A 14699-nucleotide genomic window follows, 5' to 3' on the forward strand; every position below is an offset into this window, starting at 1 on the left:
CACCCCATAATATAGGAAAAAAGCCATCACCTTTCTGAATGCAACGTTTTCAAATCTGCACAACAGGCCTCATGCAAGAAGGTTAAAGAGATGACCATAGAGCACACTCATCCAGCAGTTAGCCCATACCTGTGGCTTTACACCTCTCTGGACTATGTCTTCACTCTAAAAAACCAAGGAAAGAAAAATAAGTGGACCATGCCTACACTTCTCATAATACCAGAAATGTAGTTTCTTTCCAAAGAAATGCCCCCCTTTGTCACCATGGCTGAGGATTTAAAAAAAAAAAAAAAAGAAAAAAGGGGGGGGCACCTGGGTGGCTCAGTCAGTTGGGCATCCGACTTCAGCTCAAGTCACGATCTCACGATTCGTGAGTTCGAGCCCCGTGTCAGTCTCTGTGCTGACGGCTCGGAGCCTGCTTCAGATTCTGTGTCTCCCTCTCTCTCTGCTTTTCCCCTGCTCACATACTGTCTCTCTCTCTCTCTCAAAAGTAAAATAATTTTAAAAATTAAAAAAAAGATAAAAGAACTCCTTCTCCCTCTCCCATTGTTAAAGTACACAATACCTTAAAATATAAATTGCATTTAACATCTCAAAGTTAATTTTAAAACACCATCAATTTAAAAGATGGGAAAGTAAAAGTACTAAAAGACTTAATACAGGTTTGTCCCTAAATATCACAACAAATAGCAAAACAATGACCAGAACTTATGAGGCTGAATTTCAGTACATTTAGGTCACAAAAAAATCTCATTTTTAGCATCTGCTTTTGGATGAGAAACTACGAGAGCGCTAAAGGCTATATAATTCTTTTAGCAATTAAGGGTCATGTTATTAATGTGGAGAGACCACGCTATTTCCCCAAAGCAACCTTCCTGAATAGGCAGGTACCAGGCATAAAACTCTTCAAAGGCAACTAAGTTCCTGTCTGTATAAATGCATCTCAGCGGCCCTAGGGCGGTGGTGAACCACTGAAACCAAAAAAAAAAATCAGAAGATGGGGAAGTTAATTGAAGCTAAAAGCAAACAGACGAACCACAAAACCGATTTGATTTATTTTTAAGCATTATCGAACAATCTTGCAAGTAAAGATTGATTCTATAAAGAAAGCTGCCCAAATTCCTACAAACTTTCATGTCCACCCCTGCCGGCTATACTTCTGTCTGGCCCTGGGTAAAGACAGAGAACTGCCAAAAGTCATCAAGGATGAAGTCTACTTTGGAAAGTAAGAATTCTGAAAGACAAAGTGAAAACCAGAACTATGAGACACTGCACTCTACCTACCCTTCCTAAAGACAAAGAGGTTCCTGGTCCAAATAGGTGCTTAAGTACTTAATTTGACTTTTCATATGGATCTAATTGGTTTCCAATTTTGCTAATGAAGTAGTGATGCCTCCAATCATTTTAAGGCAAAATCCAGATTAACAAAAAAACTTCTAAAAGCATTTTACTTGGACCTGCCTACATCATCAAAAATTATTAAGAGGAAAGGAACTTACATTTACTAAGTTCACAATACCTCACTTAATCCTGTATCATTATCATCATTTAAGGTGGGGACTACTCTAAGGATTTAGATGCTAAAATAATCTGCACAAGGGATTCTAACCCCAACGTGACCAGTATCTAGGAGGTACAAACTTTTACTGAGACAGTGTGTCTTGAGAAGGCTCTGGAATAGCAGTTACTACCTTGGACGGTAGAGAACAGGTTGAAGTCCTACTTGTTCACTTTATTCTAGAAGAGGTAAAGGGCAAAGAAAAGACCAGAGAGTCACGTTTCCCAAAATGTCATATGAAACGTGCACGAACAGTTGAGAAACACTGCTGTTGTGTGAAGCTGTTAGACCAGACTCAGGCTGCATCCTAGCTGGGGAATCTCCAGAAGCAGAGAGCAAAAGAGAGGCCTGAGATCATTATGAAGGGCCAATGTATAAAAGAGTGAGAGACACACGTCTAGGTCCCAGAAAACAAAGCAACCCTAAAAGGGTTAAGGAACACCCTAATTGCCTAGCCAAGAGAAAAAAGAAAAAAGAAAAAAAAAATTCTTTAAAGAAACAAACACATTAGTAGATATTAATCACCCTACTCCTAAGTCATCAAAGACTTCTTAAAGGAAAACTCGAACACCCAAAAAAGGATCAGCACTCTCTTCCTCCACACAGATCCTTGTCACTTGAAGAAAGACGGTGGGAAGCTTAATACACAAGAAGGTATATTCTTTAAAAGCTTTGCGTTCCCAGTTTTGCTTTTCCTACATATTGTTGCCTTGTCTGTCAGAAAACAAATGCTTTGCAGAGAGAGGAAAGCTGAATGGAACCTAAAAGCGTTAGGTTTGTTTTTCACATCTTTCATTTCTGTGGGGAACCAAACAAAATGCCTAAGCTCTGTGAGGAAGCCTGGACTGCATTTGTCCCGTACCTCCTTGGAGCTCCACAGAAGTCTGTTTAAGATAATCTCCACCTTTCTCAATCACCATAAGGGGAGGTATAAAGGCAGTTCCAAAGAGAGGTGAAAAAGAGTTAAGGGGGGAAAGGAACACCAATGGCAGGATGGTGGGTGGTGGTGCACAAGGCAACAGAGGAAAGAAGGATGAAGAGCAAGCTAGCTCTGAGGAAAACAAGCAGTATTCACCTACTTGTGACATGTTAACATGTTCAAAACATGACTTCCTATGAAATTTTAAAACTGCACTTAGCAAGTCAGTGGTACAGGGAACTCTAAAAGGCAAACTACCTACTGCACAATTTCCCCAAGGAAGGATAAAATTATATTTGGTTTTGGAATATATCTTGGAATTCATATGATCTTGCCATGTTTTAAAGATGCCGTCATTGGGGCACCTAGCTGGCTCAGTCAGGACAGCATGGGACTCTTGATCTCGGGGTTGTGAGTTTGAGCCCCACGCTGGGTGTAGAGATTAATTAAACAAACAAGCAAGCAAGCAAGCAAATAAAAAGATCCAAGAATGAATGAACACCATTACCTCTCTGGACTGATATAAAAGCACTCAGATCTCCTACATGCCTTCCTTAGGACAGGCAAGATCATGAACCCTTTTTTTCTTTCTTTCTCAGAATTTTCTGTTGGCCTATAGAGCCTGTATGTTTAGTAAGCGACAAAACAGTGTCCTTCACAGAAGGATGGCCACTGCCTCACTCACCATCAGCAACTCTTACTAGTATGCACAGAATAACAAACTCTAGATACAGGGGCTGGCAGCAGGCACAGTAATGCTCAATGACCTACATACGAACTGAACTCATGACCTTGGCCTCATTAGTATGACTCACCAACTCAACAATTGTTAGTAAATGCCCTTGATACCTTGAAAACTTTTTTCATAAAAGGCTGGGAACTAATGAAGAACTGAACAACTATTCAGATTAGAGACTTCCAAATGTTTTTAAAGGCGTGTTTCTCCCCTAAACATAAAAGTGAAGCTATTCAGGTTGTAGACAGAGGTGGGTAAGGTAGGCCCCACCTTTTGCCTTTCCTGTCCTCACGGTAACCCCAAATCTACTGGAAAATATGAAAAAAGGCCTGGATAATTCAATATAATAGATAATTCACCAAATTTATTATCCAGTTTTGAGATGAATAGTTTTTTGAACAGATTTTTCTAGCTTTAGAATCTAAAAGATTACCAGAAATCAAGGAGCTTCCAATGCCATCAATGGTAATAAATATGTGCATCCTTGGGTTGACAAAATATAGTATTTAAGATTCGCAAACCTTGGGGCACCTGGCTGGCTCAGTCAGGAGAGCATGCAACTCTTGATCTCAGGGTCGTGACTTGGCACAGAGCTTACTTTAATTAAAAAAAAAAAAAAAAAAAAAAAAAAACTGGAGGGGGGGCAGTAGAAGTAACTGTGAACCTCATTACCTAGAAGTAGTGAGAAATGTCCAGACATTTTATAAACTGGCAATGATTTTTTTTTCATTTTAAATGTTTTTATTTATTTTTACAAGAGAGTGAGTGAGAGGGGAAGGGTCAGAGAGAGAGAGGGAGACGGGATCTGAAGCAGGCTCCACGCTGACAGTAGAGAGCCTGATGCGGAGCTTGAAGTCACGAATCCTGAGATCATGACCTGAGCCAAAGTTGGATGCTTAACTGACTGAGCCACCCAAGCACCCCTAAAGTAGCAATAATTTTAAGAGGTAACATTTTTTTGAGCCCTTACTGTATGCCATACAGTGTTTTGGGTGCTTTATATTTAATCCTCATACCCAGTCTATCTCCATTTACAGATGAGAAGACACACAAAGAAATGAAATAACTCTCAAGATCACGAGAATCCAGGCAATGAAGAAGCTGAACTATAAAGTCAGGCAGCTGGACCCCTGGGTGAAAGACTGACTCAAGTTAAAACTGTCCACAATGAAGATCATGCACACAGGCCACAGAAAAGACCTCAAATGAGGAGGACTATAAAGTTGAGTCTGACCATTTTTTAATGGCAAATCTTCTAAGTAGGTAAATATCCAAAGTCTCAACTGTCACAAGAGAAATACAATTAAGTGAAAACTTCCTGCTGTTAATCAGCAGATGTGGGCAAGTTCATCAACATCTTGATGTGTCAGCTTCCTCACCTGTAAAATAAGAGGACTTAACTACATACCCCCATAGGAACCAAATGGATGCCCAGAATACAACCAAGCTACTGTACACATTTCTAACTGAAGAGGAAAGAGACCATAGGAATTACTAAGGAAAACTGAGCTCTTTTTAAAAATGTCTGTTACCTTTTAGACTGCTTTGCAATACTCTTGCTTCTTTCTTTTTCCTATTATATGGCTGGTTCAATAAAAAGTTTGGGTTTAGTGCACCGGTAAACTGCACATCTGTCTCACCCTCGTATCCTACAAAGTCAAGTAACCAGATAAAAAGATCAACTGAGAAACTTTCCTGGCTAGCCCAGCTCATCATAATGCAAAACTCCACCAGGGACTGGTGCTAGAACCCAGTGGAGTTTGCCTGGTACTCCAATCTACCTGAATTCCTTAGGAACCTGTCGCAGGGAACAGTTGCCACCAGACTGTAATCCAGGATCCTGGACACATACACCACCACTAACAGTAGATAGAATCTAACGTTAAATGAAATAAAATGTGTGAAAGCACACAGCAACAAATAGGTGGCCCAAGACTGAACGCAGAGAAACCATTAATTGTATCTCTCATATGTAACCTGTAGGTGGTTAGGTGGATTAAATAGGTACGCTGAAGCACACAATAAATTCCCTGCTAGTCCCTCATCCCCAGAGTATCACCTTCTATTGTAATAAACGTCTCTATGTTGAACAGTCCAGGCCCTGCACTACATCAGGCTTAGTTCTGACTTGTCTAGATTAGTAGGGATAAAACTTAACACTTTCTCCGTGGGATCTAGAAAAATCATTTTCCCCCTTGTAAACACTTGCTCTGTGGCTACCATCTCCATGATTTAGGCTTAAGTTTGGGGCTTCTGACTCTTTAGTGACTGAATCATCTATGTGTATTCCTTTTTCCTGATCCTGGTAGAGAAATTTATAAACAGATCTCAATCTCATCTCCTTCTCCACTGGCCAGTATGTGCTCTTTAGCAGTAACAATTTTCCAACTTTAAAAAACTGTGGTCAAAAACACATACATAAAAGTTACCCTCTCAACCGGTTTTCAGGTGTACAGATGAGTATGTTAATATTATTGTGCAACATGGAAACAATTTTTTTTTAACTTTCCTTTTTCATCAAGATTCTTAATCTGGGGCCCTCACATCTCTTCAAAATCCACGTATGGGCTATGGGGAAAGGTAGGTCTATGAACACTACCCTATGTTATTTTTTTGTTAAACTGCATAAAAACAGACACAGGAGGCTCCCTGAAGAGAGAATCCACAGCTCTCCTCAGGTGTCTAAGGGGCTCATGATTGTTAGAATATACCCCTCTGACTCTCCTTGCTTCAAGGTGACAAAAAAGTTTGTCAAAGCCCAGATCTGATGTCATCTGCGTGATCCTGAATGAGTCACTTTTTTCTGGTCCTCAGTTTCCCGATCTGTAAAACTATATGACAGCACTAGATTAATCCAGATTATCACTAAATCATCTAAAAACAGAATTCTGGGGCACCTGGCTGGCTCAGTCAGTGGTCATGTGACTTGATCTCAGGGTTGTGACTTCAAGGCTCACAATGGGTACAGAGGTTGCTTAAAAAATAAAATCTTTAAAAATAAAGTAAAATAAGGGGTGCCTGGGTGGCTCAGTCAGTTAAGCGTCCGACTTCGGCTCAGGTCATGATCTCGCTGTTGTGTGAGTTTGAGCCCCACATCCAGCTCTGTGCTAACAGCTCAGAGCCTGGAACCTGCTTTGGATTCTGTGTCTCCCTCTCTGCCCCTCCACTCCTCATGCGCTCGCTCTCTCTCTCTCTCTCAAAAATAAAAATTAAAAATTTTAATTAAAAAAAAAAAGTAAAATAAAAGCATAATTCTGTTTTCTCCAAACTGATTTTACAAAGTAATCCAAATTCTAGTTTAGTCCCTACCACATGTGGGATACACCTGAGAAAAATTATGTGTAAACCTCATTTCTAAATTTTTGCTAATAAAATATTTCTTTTTTCTTTTTACGTTATTTTATTTTATTTTAGAGAGAGACAGAGTGCAAGCGGGGGAGGGACGGGGGGGGGGGGGGGGAAACAGAATCTGAAGCAGGCTCCAGGCTCTGAGCTGTCAGCGCAAGCCTGATGCGGGGCTTGAACTCACGAACTGCTGACCGACTGAGCCAGCCAAGTGCCCCAATGAAACAGATTTCGAATGCTACTAATTTGAGAACAAGTCATGAGTACTTCCTTTTCTATTTATATCCTCAGGATACCTGGAATAAAGATGACACATATCAGACCTTCAACTGTTGAAATGAATTCCCTGGTTTATCTGCTCTAATTTATAAATTTTTCACTAACATTTTTTTTTTTTTAAGTTTATTTACTTGAGACAGACAGAGAATGAGTGAGAATCCCAAGCAGGATCCATGGTCGGACAGTGAGTTGGACGCAGGGCTTGATCTTACGATGCTGGGATCACGACCTGAACCGTAATCAAGTCAGATGCTCAAACGACTGAGCCACCCAGCCACCCTTCCCCACTAACATTTTCTTCAACTGAGATATCTACACATAAATATTTCAACTTTTTAGTAAGAAAACTATCTTTTTTGGGGCGCCTGGGTGGCTCAGTCGGTTAAGCGTCTGACTCTGTTTCGGCTCAGGCCATGATCTCACAGTTCTTGAGTTCGAGCCCCACATCAGGCTCTGCGCTGACAGCATGGAGCCTGCTTTGGATTCTCTGTCTCCCTCTCTCTCTGCCCCTCCCTCATGTGCTCGCTCTCTCTCAAAAATAAACATTTAAAAAGAAAATAAGAAGAAGAAAAAGAAAACTGTCTTTTTTCCCCATTAAATTGTGGTATTTGGGTAAAAACAGTATTGTGAGCAGTTCCTCCCTTTTTATAGAATATTTATTAAGTATTCCCCCTTCATTTTTCTATTTCCTCAATTAAAATTTTTGCCTATTTATTCACGTTTACATAAAACCACATTCTGGTTCATTCCCTACCAGGGTTTTTTCTATGCATACATACTCCAATACATACAATTATTATCAAATTACAGATCAGACTGTATATACTATTGTTTAATGTACTTTTTTCACTTAACAATTACAAACATTTTCTTGTGAACAACCCATATTTAAGAATCAAGAGTCAGGGGGCGCCTGGGTGGCGCAGTCGGTTGAGCGTCCGACTTCAGCCGGGTCACGATCTCGCGGTCCGTGAGTTCGAGCCCCGCGTCGGGCTCTGGGCTGATGGCTCAGAGCCTGGAGCCTGTTTCCGATTCTGTGTCTCCCTCTCTCTCTGCCCCTCCCCCGTTCATGCTCTGTCTCTCTCTGTCCCAAAAATGGATAAACGTTGAAAAAAAAAAAAATAAAAAAAAAAAAAGAATCAAGAGTCAGAATTGGCCTGAAGACAGACTTTTGCCAATACCATCCTTACCTTTATTTCAAAACCAATAAACATAAAACTGTTTCATAAGGCCAACATAATTATTAAATCTTCTGAAATTGCTACAAAAAATAAGTAGCACATTAAGGTTAACGGGGGTGGGTGAGTCTGGTTCTTTGTTCTTCCTTTCCTCATCTGCCCTCTCATCTCCCGTTTAGTAATCTTTCCATATGACTATATACATATCAAAACAAGAGGCATCCCATTTTGGAGGTGGTCAAATGAGACACATAGGGAATGCAAAATACATTTTTAAAAATCTCTGTTCCTATGTCGTCTCAAAATGCCTACAGACTCAAAGTAATTCTCAAATTCCCATTAAGAATTCCCCTTCTCCTCTGTGTTGATAGCTCGGAGCCTGGAGCCTGCTCCGGATTCCATGTCTCCAACTCTCTCTGTCCCTCCCATGCTCATGCTCTATCTCTCTCTGTCTCTCAATAATAAATAAACGTTAAAAAAATAAATAAATAAAATAAAAAAAAGAATTCCCCTTCTCTTCCCCATACAGCTCTCCACTGGGGGCTGGAGTGGGGTGTAGGAATCTCATTCTGTCTTTTCCTCCTCCTGTTTCCCTGGCAGCACTGTCAGTCCTGGGCAACAAATTGCTGGATGTAGCAGTAGCAATTTACATATGGTAGCCAAGCTAACATGCAGCTTTCTTTGGGCAGAATTGCTAACTCTTCTATGTATCTTTCTAGTTTGAACCCAACGTTCCAGGCATATCAATGTTAAATATTTGCCTACTGGCCTCTATCTTCAGACACACGGAACCATGTACACAGAAGTCAGAGGAAGCAAAAATGCCCCATTGTGTGGAGAAGTAGGGGCTCTACGGACAAAGACGGGGCCTAGCTATAATCCAGCAGCTAATCCAAATCCAAGGGTTCAGTCATTCCACTTTCCCATAATATTCATGTATCACTTGCTCAAATTTGGCATGTTCTAAGACCACCAGTTCCGCCTTAGTTTCCCTGCCCTGCCATAAGGCCAAATCTGTCTCATCTAGTGAGTCACTACTGCTCCTCTCTCCAAATGCATTTTGATTTCAGCCCACTTGTGCAGCTCATCAGGGCTGCACCATATGTTAGTACCATGTAGGCAGAATGTGACTAATTTTTTTCTAAAACACTGTCAGAGTTACTTTTAAAATTACCTTATAATCCTATGTCTCTTAAGACTCATTTCTATAATATATAACCTTCTGGAAATGACTATACAATTATTTTTCTGGGTGTTCAAAGGAGATTCTTCAGCATTTTCACTCCCATTTTTCAGACAAGGTAACTAAAGTGAAAAGAACGGATTAAGTGACCCACGTTCCACCACCAGCCAGTAAGGCTTGTACTTTCTAGAGTCATAGCACTCCACTTGTAAAATAAAGACAGTTACTAAAATGTGTTTTTTGGAGGGGTGGGGGATTCAAAATATTACTTTCTTTTAATTGTCTGAAGTGATTATTAAACCTTAGCTATAACAACTACTTGCAACTAATTCTGATGACTAAATGGTTTCATGATCCATCTGAGTGGGTTTTTTTTTATAAAGGTTTATTTATTTATTTTTGAGAGAGAGAGCGCACACACGTCCGCAGGGGAGGGGCAGAGAGAGGGAGAGACAAAGAATCACAAGCAGTCTCTGCACCAACTCTCCGTGAGATCATGACCTGAGCAGAAACCAAAAGTCAGACATCCAACCAACTGAGCCACCCAGGAGCCCCTCGAGTTGTGTTATGAGAGGACTGAATGAGCCACAGGACCATAAATGTTTTTCTAATTGGTAGAAATTAGAAAATAGTAGAAATTGCCTACTCTGGGCAATCTGCCTCTTCAACAATAACGGGTGCTGGGTTTGATAATTAAGCTTATCTTGAGGTTTCTTAAATTTTCCATTTCAGGTCACATTATGTTCATTCAAGTAACTCTTTGGGGTGGTAGTTTAAGATCTTTTTTTAAAGTTTATTTATTTATTTTTGAGAAAGACAGCGTGTGCATGGGGCAGAGAGAGGGGAAAAACAGAGAATCCCAAGCAGGTTCAGCACTGTGAGCGCAAAGCCCTACGCGAGGCTCGAACTCAAACCGTGAGATCATGACCTGAACCAAAATCAAGAGCTAGACACTTAACCAACTGAGCCACCTAGGCGCCCTAACATTAAGATCTTTCTGTCCACCAGTAACATTCTTCAGTGGATAATATCTTCAGTAAAACATAAAACAGGTTCTCAAGAGTATCTTCCCAATATTGAAAACTGCATATGCCCTTTGAATCCAGCAATTCCAGTTCTAGAAATATAGCCTTCAAATATACTTTTACCTGGTGTACACCAAGTACGCAAAGGGGCATTAATGAGAATACTGTTTATAACACCAAAAACTGGAAGTATACAGGCCCATCAGTTGGGTGCTAGTTAAATTATAGTACAGTAATGTGACAGAACACTACAACTATTAAAGAAACTAATAAGGCAGTTCCAATATACTACACTAAGAACTTATCAAGAAGATATAGAAGAAAGGAATTACACAAGGTTTATATATGAACAACATGGCTCTGAAAGGATAAAGAAGAAACTGTTAACAAGGCTGCAGAGGTGAATACTGGCGGAATTGTCCAAAAATGGATATGTTACCTATCTAAAGGAAAAATTTTCTTAATGTTTATTTATTGAGAGAGTGCTCGCAATGCGCGCGCGCACACACACACACACACACACACACACACACACACACGGGAGGGGCAAAGACAGAGGGAAACAGAGAATCTTAAGCAGGCCCTGTGCTGTCAGCCTAGAGCCCAACACAGGGCTCGATCCCATGAACCAAACCATGAGATCTCGACCTGAGCTGAAATCAAGAGTCGGATTCTCAAACAAGAGCCACCCAGGCGCCTATACAGAAAAAAAGTTTTTTTTAATTTTTTTAAATGTTTGTTTGGGGGGGGGGGGCAGTGGAGGGCAGAGAGAGATAAGGAGACACCAAATCTGAAGCAGGCTCCAGGCTCTGAGCTGTCAGCACAGAGCCTGATGTGGGGCTTGAACTCACTAACTGTGAGATCATGACCTGAGCTAAAGTTGGGCACTTAACCACCCAGGCACCCCCAGAAAAAAATTTTTTAAGAAAATTCTTGAAACTATGAGAGACAAAGTGAAGAAAAATCCCAACTCATGATCTATTCCAAAACGAGCAGTTTGTTTTGCATTTGTTCCTGCTTTGCCTGAAACTTTTGTGTGGAAACAGCCATTGTCCAGGTGAAGCAGCACAGCTACCACATGTGACTTGAGTAATTACCATTACACCATCTGAAATTATCCCAGCAACTCAACTGATGTTCATGTAGCTTGGACTGCAAATCTTATGGCTGGCCTATTTACAAAGTTTGGAGCTATTTTCAATCACTCAGCTGTATATCTATGTGTACATTTTCTTCAATCAACCTTTCCTGCCAGGCAGAGTGCAACATTAGCTGGCTTCCAGTAAGGAAGGCAAGGGACAGGGTGAGATAATATGTCAAAACAAGTTCTATAAATACAGCTTTTGGCCTAGTATCTCAAAAAGGAATCAAAACAGCTTCAAGCTTAAATAGAAAAATCCTACAGTCCTGCAGTATCTTACTTGAAGGCTCTAGAGAACAGAAGAGGCCAGGGATCTGGAATCTTGTTTCTCACACCGTATCTTGTCTCTCTCCCTAATCTCTGAGGGAAGTTATGATCGAATTGCAGGTATCATTCCAAAGTCAGCCTCTCCCCTTATCTTACCCCCACACTACCCAACACATCAGTATCATTTCACTGAGCTCGCTCCACTTCTTAGGCAGACATGCCCAATACACAGGACATACAACAACGCCTAGCATCTAACTTCTACCATCTCCAAAACCCTTGACCAAGCAGCCAAGAACCCTGCCTGTACCATCTGCCCCAGCCTCACCCCAAACACATGGGCACTGAAGCAGGATGCTGCCATATGGTCTTGTCTCAGGAAGTTTATCTTGTTTTGTTGAATAGCAGGAAACTTTATTCAATCTTTCTGTTCTTAATATCATAATCCTACAAAACCAGAAACAACTTTTCTGCGGAGATGCTTCCTGAGATAGGTTATATGCCAAAAAGTACAAAACTTACACCTTTGCTTCAGCCAATCAGGGAGTATGTTTGGCATAGCTAGATTCATCCCAAAGAATACACAGTCCTAGGGTAAATTCTAAATATGTTCTTAATATTGTCACTTTTGTAAAAAGTGACTTCAATTATCATGCTTTCATCACTCTTGAACTGTGTTCTAAAGTGTTTCTCACATTTAAATACCCATTCATATGATCTCCTTCGCCTCCTTCAAATCACTACTTAAACAAAAAAACCCACCACACCACTGTTTCATAAAATTAAACTTTGTAAACTTGTTTACAAAAACAAGCTCTCTTTAAAATGGGAGCTCTATCAATCAAAAACGCATGTAGAAAACATCCACTATATACCCAGAACTAGAGAGGTAACAAAAAAAGCTTAATCCCTATCCTTAATGAGTTTATAATCTTGTTCAGAAGACATGACTTACACACAAAAAAAGAACAAGAAACAAAAAGCATAGAACAGCATACATCCAAGGGAAAGCATATATGGCAAGGGAAAAAATCTGCCATCAATTTGAGAGAGACTAAAACATCTATCTCAGGACAGCCGATTCCTAATTTCCCTGTCTAAATCAAATTTATGTGCTATTTAATCACACTGTCTAGGATAGAGTAACATTTTTGCTACCTTCCACTAAAATTACCCAGCCTACCAATAATTCTCACATCATCATTCCTTTTGAACAAACCTCCCTATTTTCCTATTACACTCACAAATCAGTTAATGGATTAGGCAAAACTTGCCAGCCCCCCACCTCCCACTTTCCCATCCTCACCATGTGGAGGCATCTCCTGATGATGTTTAGTACAGGGAACAAGAGTTAAAGAAACTAAAGTTAATTCTGCTTCTGATATCTTCAGTAAACAGGCACTAGCAGAGATAAACTAGTAATTCTGGGGATACTCCATGAACTTGCTATTTGCCTTACAGCTCTTTATCATCGATTAAGTGAATTATTGACAGTGAGCTGCAAAATCAAAGCCATAATCATGTCCATAAGGAAATTCGAAAATTAAACTGAGTTAGACTGATTCATAATCCAATAATCCCATATAATATTCTGTATGTTAACAAAATTAATAGACAAGTATTTACTGTAAACCTTGTAACGTATCCTACACTCAGACACTGTAGTCACCCCACCACTTTCTAATCCCAGTTTTGCTGCTTGCTAGCCAGTTAACTTGGGACAAATTGTTTAACCTCTTTACACCTGTTTCCTCACCTGGGAAATGGCTATAGTAACAGTATCTATCTTACAGGGTGCTTGTTAGAATTAGAGAATTTATATACATAAAGCATTCAGAACAATCCCTGGCACCCACAGAGTGCTCAATAAACGTCTGCTATCATTATTATTCCAGGCACTAGGGTTGGTGCCTATGGTGAGAAAGGAGAAGTCCCCAAAAGTTTTACTCTTTGACAAGATGATTTTGTCTCTTCAAATAGGGAGTGCCTAAGATTCTACAGAAATAGGTCTTATTAAAAGGGGTGGGGGGATAGATAAGAAGGCAATGACTGGCTGACTGATCTTCAACTTCCAACTGGGCCTGTGAGCATCCAGTATAAGTGTAACCTCCATTAGGAAATACTGAACCACTTGTTCTAAGAGCATTTATTTATTTATTTGTAAACACTCATTTATTGCCCCCATCATACCAAAAAACATTTTGTGGAAACTTTCAAAATGCATACAATGAAAAAAATAAATAAAATGAGATCAGGGAAATTATATATATATATACATATATGTATTTTTTAAATATCAAAAACAAAGGGAAAGCTGGAATCGTGATGTGCTAGCCCATGTCCTTTACTGAGGTTGGGCTGTAAAATCAAAGAGCTGCCACTGATTTTAATCTCCAATGACAGCCCCTACAGAGGGTGTATAGTGATTCATACTATAAATGAGAAAACATTAGTAGGATGGTAAAATGAGATGGGCACTAAGAGTTGCCAAGAAGGGGAGGGTGAATCCAATTTAAAGCCACTCAACAGAATTTCAGAAACTCATTAAGTATGCAGGACCCACAAAAGACAGCTCCAGGTCCCAAACTCTAAACAAACACATATACCCAAAGCCAACAATGGACAAATCACTGAACAGATTCCTCAGTGATTCAAAGCCAGAATACATCAGCAAATGGTCACATATATTCTGCAACCATACCACAGAGCCATAGGAAGAAGTTGCCTCAGTGAACTGTGTTTCTCCAGCATTTAAAGTCCTTTTCTCTCTTCATTGTCCACAGTAACAAGTATATGCAGAGAACAGTCTCACCCTTACTCAGCTGACAAGTTCTATTCCCAACTCTGCATGCTTATGACTCATGGGGGGAGGGGGGAAGGGAGTAAAAGCAAAATGTAAAACAAAGAAACAAAACTTGAATTTAGACTTAAACTGATCAAGAGTGAGGAATTCACTTCTGCCTAATTAGAATATCTCAAACAAACCAAGAAAACAATCCTTTAAAAATAGCGTAACAAACCCAATACTCTTTGGAAATAGCCTGAAATCCGTCTACATGTCACATCCT

At 40.1% G+C, this 14699-nt stretch overlaps 1 protein-coding gene across 21 annotated transcripts in view; it reads right to left on the reverse strand.

Moving 5' to 3' along the window:
- The window catches only part of CELF1 (CUGBP Elav-like family member 1), a 74903-nt gene that overhangs the window by 36984 nt on the left and 23220 nt on the right, over positions 1–14699 (reverse strand). For 12 of the 21 annotated variants that reach the window (XM_045485193.1, XM_045485189.1, XM_045485188.1 and 9 more), the window contains exon 2: positions 130–165. The exons of 7 other annotated variants lie outside the window; for them this stretch is intronic. The gene's annotated coding sequence lies outside the window, so the exon portion shown is untranslated. Of the gene's footprint in view, positions 1–129; positions 166–14699 lie in introns of those variants that run through there. 2 more of the 21 variants (XM_045485204.1, XM_045485200.1) reach the window with 2 other exon arrangements.

Source organism: Leopardus geoffroyi, chromosome D1, assembly GCF_018350155.1.
Source record: "Leopardus geoffroyi isolate Oge1 chromosome D1, O.geoffroyi_Oge1_pat1.0, whole genome shotgun sequence".
NCBI classification, from domain to species: Eukaryota; Metazoa; Chordata; class Mammalia; order Carnivora; family Felidae; genus Leopardus; species Leopardus geoffroyi.